This window comes from Callospermophilus lateralis, chromosome 17 (assembly GCF_048772815.1).
Source record: "Callospermophilus lateralis isolate mCalLat2 chromosome 17, mCalLat2.hap1, whole genome shotgun sequence".
Classification (NCBI taxonomy): Eukaryota; Metazoa; Chordata; class Mammalia; order Rodentia; family Sciuridae; genus Callospermophilus; species Callospermophilus lateralis.
The window spans coordinates 22,882,039-22,891,818 of NC_135321.1; positions in this window are offsets into that span (position 1 = coordinate 22,882,039).

Sequence of the window (9,780 nt, forward strand, 5' to 3'; positions counted from 1 at the left end):
AAATTATTTCTTCTTGTATTCTCAAGTTCTCACAATTAGTGCTTGATTATATCACAAACATTTGGTTTATTTGGGCAGGATAATCACTGTCAACATCAACTGCAGGAATTCTCAACATGTAGTTTACAGATCATCATCATCATCACCAGGAAACTTGTTAGAGGTACAAATTCTTTTTTAAAAAATATATTTTTAGTTGTAGATGGACATAACACCTTTATTTTATTGATTTACTTATTTTTATGTGGTGCTGAGGATCAAACCCAGTGCCTCATACATGTGAGGCAAGCACTCCACCACTGAGCTATAGCCCCAGCCCCTAGAGATGCAATTTCTAACCCACACACATACTCACACACCACTGTTGTAGGGACAAACAAGGCAAGGCACCGAGGATAGCAGGAAACAGTTTTATTTGGCTGCAGCCAGGTTCAGAGGGTACAGCCTTTGCTGTAATCAATCAATCCCCTGAACCCCGAGTTCAGGAAGTTTCAGAGTTTTATACCCAGCATGTAAGGGGAGGGGCTCAGAAGTTCACAGTCTGCAGAAGTTCACATAAAAGCAGGTTTTTCTTTCACTGTTTTGGGCAAGTTAACCCTTCAAGGACAACACCTGAGAAGAGGGGAGCTTCATCTCCCCTTTCTTTCCTCCCCCTGCCAGCTCTTACCATGGAACCCAATTGTAACTTATCTTAAAAATGTAGACATCTCTGTGAAGCCCAGCTCAAGGCCAGAGGTCTTGTTTGCACATTTCTTCAAAGTACTGTACTGGATACGTTTGTGAAAAAATAGTAAGGGGGTGTCCAACACCTGGAGTGCTGGTATCTTCTCAGCCAGTGGCCAAGAAAACAGGGTGACATGAAAATAGGAAGTTTTTCTACAATGGACTCTTTTGCTGACAGTCCTAAAATCAGCTATGGAGAAGAGGGCTTTTCTGAGGAGAAAGGGGGGTGCCACTTCACCACCACTAAATCAGAAACTTAAGGCTGAGACCCAACAATCTTTGTTCTTTGCTGTGCTGGGGACAGAACCCAGGGCCTTGTGCCTACTCACTCTACTACAAAGAGTTTTGTTTTAACACGTTCTTCAGGCAATTGAGATACAAGCTATAAGCTTAAGTTTAACAGCCTTTTTTTTTTTTTTTTTTGTACTGGGGATTAAACCTAGTGGTGCTTAACCACTGAGCCACATCCTCATCTCCTTTTATTTTTGTTTTGAATCAGGGTCTTTCTAAGTAGCTTAGGGCTTTGCTAGTTTCCTGAGACTGGCCCCAAACTTGCAATCCTCCAGTTTCAGCCCCCCACCCCAAGTTGCTAGGATTGCAGGCATTTGCCACTGTGCCTGGTTGAACCACTGTCCTTAAAATGGAGTATTACTCAGCCATAAAGAAGAATGAAATTATGGCATTTGCTCGTAAATGGATGGAACTGGAGATTATCATGTTAAGTGAAATAAGCCAGACTCAGAAAGCCAAAGGTCAAATGCAGAAGCTAGTCCAAAATAATGTATAGGGGGCGGGGTAGAAAGGAGGGAAATTCCATCAATATAGAGAAAATATGGGTAGACTAGATGAAGGGGAAGGGAGAAGAACAGTGGAATGAATTTGACCTAACATTCCTATGTACATGTATGAGCATTTCACAGTGAATCTTACTATCATGTATATCCGCAAGAGGCTAACTAAAACAAAACAAAAAAAAGTAAATAGCAGAAAGATCAGCAGAGTCAAGAGAAGGGAACAGGAGGAGGGGAAGGAAAAGGGGAAGTACTAAGGACTGAATTTGAGCAAATTATATTCCATGGTTTTATAATTATGTCAAAATGAACCCTAATGTTATGTATAAATAAAAAGAACCAATTAAAAAATTTTACAGGGAAAAAAAAAAAGAAGAACCACTGCCTGGTGCTTTATATTGATCAAGCAATCCTAGGGGCATAATTAATTCTTTCATGTGTAAAATTTCCTGCTGAGAAGAGCTAATTGGAAATAGGAATAAAAAAGGATGAAGTACTTGCCCACCAAGGAGGAGTTTATGTCATAATATGGAGACAAAGCATTTATTCATGGAAATAAAATAAAAAGCAGTGTGTTATTAAATATTTGCAGGTGAAGTATGCATTATGTCATGCATTCACTCTAGGGAAGAAGTGGAGATAGAAGAAATAAGATTATTAAGGCTGGGGATGTCTTTATGGGGTCTTTATTATACTACAGTTTCTACTTCTGGGTTTAAATAGACATTTTATTATAAAAAGATGTTTTTAGGGCAGTATGTGAGCAGTAAGCTCAAAGTGCTATAGTAGTTTAAAAGAAGTAATCCCGGGGCTGGGGCTGTGGTTCAGTGGTAGAGCATTTGCCTAGAATATGTGAGGCACTGGGTTCAATCCTCAGCACCACATAAAAACAAATAAATAAAATAAAGGTCCATCTACATCTAAAACAATATTTTTTTTAAAAAAGTGATCCCTTCTTAAACTGGGATTAATTACCGCAGAAAACTATGGAGGATGTGATTTCGGGCTAGCCTTGACTTCAGTAGGAAAATTCCTGCTACAGTCCCATAAACTATTATCTATAATTCCAAAATCTAAAAGTTTTTTTTTTTTTTTTTGTGTGTGTGTGTGTGTGTGGTGTGTGTGCCAGAATTTATTTGGTGGAAAAAAAATTGTCACAAGACTATATTCATATTTCTCTTCAAAAATATGAATGTTTATGAGACATTGTCCCATATCCCACTGTGTGTATTAATTATACCTGGTATATGCTTCTTATAATGTTTTCCTGAATCCAGAAGTATCTAAATATCTAAATTCTCAACTGACTCCAAGGACTATCAGTATGATCAAAAGATTCAGTCTTTCTTCTGGACCTAGAAAACCTGTGTGTAGGTCTTAATTTCAGTTTTGCTGGGATTAAGCAGATAATTTGTTACTTAAATTCTGCTTATTACTTACAAAGTTAAACTTACTGTGAATGAGAAACCACCCTATGACATTATACATGTTGTTATGAGCACAGGAATGACTAATTTGATAAGTTTATATAATTTAGACTTTAAGAAAATATTTGTGATGACAGAAGTGGTTACCATTAAGGGGAGTTGGCTGAAAAAAGACCAAATTACTGGAAGCTGAAACCTCTGTCTCAGTCTAGGCCACAGCCACATGGATTCATTTCCAGGGGCTGGGACTGGGGCTCAGTGGTAGTGCACTTGCCTAGCATGTACAAGGCACTGGGTTCAATTCTCAGCACCACATCCAAATAAATAAAATAAAAGTCCTTCAAAAACTAAAAAATGTTTTTAAAAAAGATTCATTTCTAGCTTGAAATATATGTATTGCGCACACTCTTCACTGTGGACATTTTATATCCACTCCAATAATCACATAAACAACAAATTCTCATTTCTTATTGAGTAAATGCCCCTTGGAACTCTGTTATGGATTCAGTGTCTTCCTACGGACTCCCTTCTCAGGGTCCTTTGCTGGACCCTTTAAGAAAAAACAAGCAACATTCTTGGTCCATTCTTGGCCCATTCTTGGCTGTCCAGAATGAAGCTCATTTGGCCTTGACAGAATTCTCCAAATGGCCTTGTAGACAATGTACACAACGCTGAGTCCAGAAAGAAGATACAAGTTCTTCTTGTAAAAGGATGGATTGTAAAACAGAAGATTAGTTAAAACAGTATACAAGGCCTAAGTCCATGGGAAACCAGAAGGAGGAAATATGTGTCAGGCTTGGTCTCTGAACACAGAAAGGTTTCGGTGTGGACCACTTTGTGTTGCGTTCTATACTGTAGCAAATTGGGGCTGCTGTGTCTTAAGCCTGTTCACCTGTGAAGGGGGCGGAGCCTTAAAGGCACAGGCTGCTGGTACATACCTGGCCCTGTGACTGACCTTCCTGTAAAATTCTTTACCTAGCAGAGTTTAAAGTGGTGTGTCAGTTTTCTCAAAATGGGTACATCTTCACCAACCTTTCTTAAAATTTTTATCTGGTCACCATGAAAACTGGATAGCTTTATTTTATCCATCCAAATACCACAATATGTTTCCTTAAGGAAAATTCATATCATTGAGATTTCAGAGGATTATGGAAGGTCATTTTCTTTGTAAGGAGAGTGTGCGTGAGTAAGATCATTTGTTTTAGGTTCACATATTATCTATCTGTAGCAAAAGCAGATAGATTGTGCTAACCACATCTTTAGATTTACACAACACCATTTGACTTAGAATAGAAAACATTAATAATGAATGCTGCCCCTACCACTGAGCTAATAAATCAGGATCATTAAAAATGCAAACTCTTTAAAAATAGAAGAGAAAGTAAACAGTATATCTAAAGGCATTTGTGCTAGACACTCTGCAAAACAATCTCCTGTCGGCCTAGTCTGGAAGTGAGACACAAAATCATTCTGTATAGGCAAGTGCTATCATTAAGAAACAAAATGTTTTCCCAAAATACAATGAAGTGCTAATGGTGGTAATTACCTCCAAAAAAGTGGTAACAAATCTCTATGTAATTAAAATAAATATAACTTTTCAGGCTCTCTAAAGAGTAAACTAATACCATAATAAACAGTGTCTTTATTACTAAAACACTTTAAGGAAAGTTCTAGAAATTTCCATGAAGAACAAAAGAGTTAACATCATAGACTTCTTTTTCTTTGATTTTTTCTTGCTGTTGCTTTTGCTTTTGCTTTGGTGCTAGAGGTTGACCCCAGGCTTTGCTCTTGCTAAACACACACTGCACTACAGAGCTATACCTCTAACCCCTATAGGTTTATTAGCAATAAAAGAACCTTTCTTCCTTAAATAAAAATAGCACTTTAATGTATAATATCATACTACATTTGGTTTTAATCTAGAACTTAGGTAAACTGCAGAGAGAAAAGCAAAAATTAACTAGTATCATGGCATTGTAAAACTAATCTCTTTTCTTTTATGAAAGTGATTCAGCCTTGCTGAGATTGCCCCTAAAATCTGACTGAGCTGTAGGCTACTTGATGTTACTTGCTCTAAACCCCAGTCCTGTCTCCATCATTTTCAATACATCCTTTCTAGAGAATTCTGGAAGCACCAACCCTGACATCACCAGGGAACTTGTTAAAAAAAATCCACCTCAACTCACCACATCAGAATGTGCACTTTAACAACAAGTCCAGGAGTTCCATGCCAGTTGAAAGGCATGGGGGACTTAGACGTACCACACTCTGGGAGCTCACACAGCTGTGATTAGATTTTTATTTCTACTTATGGGATGATAAGAAGTCCATGATACTTTCTTCAGCTTCAAGAAGGTCCTGTGCCAAGGCAAACACAGTTTTTTTTTCCTTCCATCACTGAGAATATGTTATGATTAAACCATTAGCAATACAGTGTTACTGTTCATTCACTAGATGGCATAGTAATGAACTAGGTACCAGGGAGAAAATTTGCACCAAATAACATGGATGCAAAATCTCTGGTTGATGTCTGGGGAAAAAATTCAGGATACCAAATAGTGTTCTGGTGTCCTAAACAGAGTTCTGTGTTGTGTCTTTAACAAACCCCATAGGTGTCAGTGTTCTCAGACTACTCTTGAGTGTGAAATTTTACCTCTGAGATTCTATCTCTTGGGGGCAGTACAGGGACATTTTTCTATAAAGCATTCAAGATTCCACTGGCCAAGAAACGTACTATAACAGTTGTAGGTTTATTTGTTTGTTTGTTTTTTGGTGGTACTAGCGATTGAACTCAGGGCCTTATACATGCCAGTCAAGTGCTCTAATACTGAGCCACATCCCAGCCCAGATAAGTAATTGAAGGATACCATAATGGGTAAATTGGGTTTGATTCGCCAATATTTTTTCCTACTTAGCAACAAAGGCAGATCCTTTGCTGTGTTAAATGTCAGAACCCTAAAACAGCTTTAACATTGTTATATTAAATACTTCATATATTTTATATTATCAAGACATGTTCTCGTTACAAAAGAAACCTCCTAGGTGTGACCTCTCTCACAGTGTTTTTCATTTTAGACTTTCTAGCATTCTGAAAAATTTTCCAAAGCAAATTGCCTTCCATACCAAGCTACACTACTGGGCTAGGAATTCTTTCAGATGTTCTTCCTATAAGTGGTTTCCTCAGGAATGTCTGGGAGACCCTAGAACCTCCCTGGAGATTTGTCGTAATTACAATGGTTCATATTAGGACTTGATCATTGTGGGGTTTTTATCAGCCCCAGCATTAACAGGGAACGTTCTGGATTAACAGGCTTTCAAAGGGAAATGGAATATCATTCCTTTTTTTGTGCTTGAAGCAAAATTATACTTAGATTGCACAGAACATAAACAAAATGATTATTTCTAAATAATATTACTTTGCAAAAAAGGTAATTAGATTCCAAATTATTAAGGTTCCAAAATGGTCCAAATAGAATCTGTTGTTCATATCTTTGAGCCAGGGACCATAAGCTTATTCAAAAAGTACAGATCAAGAATTCTTAAGCATAGCTGGGCACAGTGGTGCATGCCTATAATTCTAGCAGCTTGGGAGGCTGAGGCAGGAGGATCTGGAGTTCAAAGCTAGCCTCAGCAAAAGTGAGGTTCTAAGCAACTCAATGAGATTCTGTCTCTAAATAAAAAATACAAAATAGGGCTGGGGATGTGGCTCAGTGGTTGAGTGCCCTTGAGTTCAATCCCTGGTATCCTCCCCTAACCAAAAAAATAAAAAAATTCTTAACTTTTTTTTTTTGCGGGGGGGTGGAGGAGGAATAGGGTCTCCCTATGTTGCTGAGGCTGGCCTCCAACTTGTGATCCTCCTGACTCAGACTCACTAGTCACTAGGATTATAGGCATACACCAAGATGCTCAGCCTCAGAATGATTTTTTAAATGCACAAAACCAAAAATACAAGGATGACTGAAGGATCCAATTACAATGAAATAAAATTACCAATTTTTTAAATCCAAAATTTATAGTACAATAATATATATGCTACTTTATAATATGTTAAATAAAAATATAATGGTAGATCTAATAACTGGCAATAAGGATATTTTAAAGTGTTTTCAACAACTGTAAAGTTCTATGAAAAGCTTATAATTTCTGTTCATTCTAGTAGTTTGCTGCCTATATTCATAACAGAAGAAAATGTTAAATTCCAGTTGGAAATTAGTGAAAAAAAAATATATTTTTCTCAGTCTAAATGCACACACCACTTGTGATTAAGAATCCTGTGCTGGATTCAGTTTTTAATCTAAGTTCAGCTGTTTTGCCTATCAGCAGTTTATGAATTCAAGTTGTGACAGAAAAGTTTCTTAGCATTTTCCGGTAGTCAGATCCGGCACAAAGGGTTTAACTGATTAACATTTCAAGGTTTTCAAGTTGAAAACTGACCAAACTTCCCAGCCTCCAAGGTTAGGAAACCTGTCTTGGTTATTTTGTGTTCCTTGTTAAGAGGAATTTGTTCAGGTCTCTCCCATGCCAGAGGCACATATTGTTAGGCATGTCAAGAAAATAATTTATGACTGGTAATTGCTGTAGAACACGTTTTGAAAAGCTTCCACACAGAGGATCTTTATAAAAGATCTTGATAGGGAAATATATTTTAGCTTATTTTATGAAGAAAAAAAATGACTTTTTAAAATATATTTTATTATTCCATTTACATTCTTTGAAAAGAACAGAAATCCTTGGGTAAGGTTGGGGAAGGAAGAGAATTTTATTTCATGCAGCTATAAAAATAGAGGTTTACTTCATGTTTTGACTATATTCCTTGTGGCTTTGAAATTTACATATTTTTTTACACAATCTTCTTCTGCCTGACCTGCTCCATAATTTCTTTTCCATGATCTTCTTTTCCCTAACCTTCTCCTTCTTGGTTTTCTCCCCTCTGATCTTGTTTTCCCTAACCTGGAGCTATGGCTGACTCTTGTCTTTGGAGTGATAATGTTGGCAGTTAGAAGCAGGAAGAAAGTCAGAACCTCAAGAAGCCAAGTCCACAAGGGTGGACATGGAGCCCAAGACAGTGCACAGAAGATCATCTGGGACTCCATCTTGGGTCCACCCCTCTTCTCACTAAACACACTTTCTAGGCATGGTCTCTGTTTTCTAGGAGTAAACTCTCATAGTTACGGCCACTAATCATGTGATCCATGTGCCAATCCCAACCCACGTGTCCAATGCAGACCCCTCTATTGAACTTCAGACACATTTCTGAAACTCAGATGTGTTTTTCCCCCAGGTGCCTGCTTGGAATCTCCACCTCAATCTTTCTCTAATTAAATAGGCTACACACAGAACTTGTCATCTTCTTTCTTCAACCTGTTTGCACTGGTCTGTTTTCTGTGTCAGCTGGTGGTACCATCTATGCCCCTCAGCTATCTAGAGACCAAGGAACCCTCTTCAACTTGCCTGACTCCTTTGCCTCCCAAGTTCCGCCCCAGTGTCCCTCTCCACTCCATCAAGGAGTCACCGTCTCCAGTCAGTCTTCTTTGGTTTCCCTGTGGGCTAGGAGTTCCCACCTCTCCCAAGTGTTATGCTGGACTCTTCTTGCTCCTCTTAAACTCCCACAGTTGCCCAAGCAATTGCTTCAAAAATGACTATTTTGCTCCCTTGCTAAAGACCTTTCCAGCTCTTCCTGTAAGCAGTCCAAGGTGATATGTGAAAATGGTTTGCTACTCTCTTGACCAAGAAAACCCCACAAAAACCATGCAAATCAAAAGGTTCATATCTTCATATTCACTGTGAGAACATTGCTGAAACTGCCCAGGCCATCAAGGTATGCATGTTCAAAAGTTATCAAGTACCTGAAAATATCACTTTAAAGAAGCAGTGTGTGGATCACAGGTTCAAAGCCAGCCTTAGCAACTTAGCAAGGCCTTAAGCAATTTAGCGAGATCCCATCTCAAAATAAAAAATAAAAACGGACTGGGGAGGGCTGGGGTTGTGGCTCAGTGGTAGAGCACTTGCCTTGCATCTATGAGGCACTGGGTTCAATCCTCTGCACCACATAAAAAATAAATAAATAAAATAAAATCATTGTGTCCATCTACAACTAAAAAAATATTTTTAAAAAGGGGAAGTTGGGGATGTGGCTCCCCTGGGTTCAATTCTTGGCACCTCCTCCACCCACCCACCCCCACCAAAAAAAGAGGAAACAATATGTGCCATGCTGGTGCTACAATGGTGGGGTTAAGAGGTATCCCCAGGCCAAACAGTGGGACTCAACACAGGGTTTGTGACCCAAAAAGGATGCTGAATTTTTGCTGCTTAAAAATGCAGAGAAAAATGATGAACTTAAGTGTTTGGATGTACATTCTCTTGTCACTGAGCATATCCAGGTGAACAATACACACCTGCAATGCACTTCTGAACTTGACTCATACATGAACCCCATCCTCACCCCTGCCGCCACTTTGGAATGATCCTCACTGAAAAGGAATCAATTGCTCTTCAACCAGAGAGGAGTTGTACAGAAAAGAAAGATATCCCTGAAGGGAAAACAAACAAACAACAACAGCAACAACAATAAAAACTCCTGGTATGGGAATAATTTAGCACAAAGTAAATGCAAATAAAAGTTAAAAAAAAAGACCCTTCAATAACTTCTTATTTGATCTTAGAACAAATTACACAACTGTTTTCTAGTTTGCAGACTACATCTTTGGGACTTCTTGATCTCCATAATCCCAGCCAATAAACACTCTTCTCTCTCTCTCTCGCTCTCTCTCTCTCATTCTATTTTCCTTACTAATACAGGGATATAAGTACCCACCGAGCAACGAGGGGGACAGGCTTTC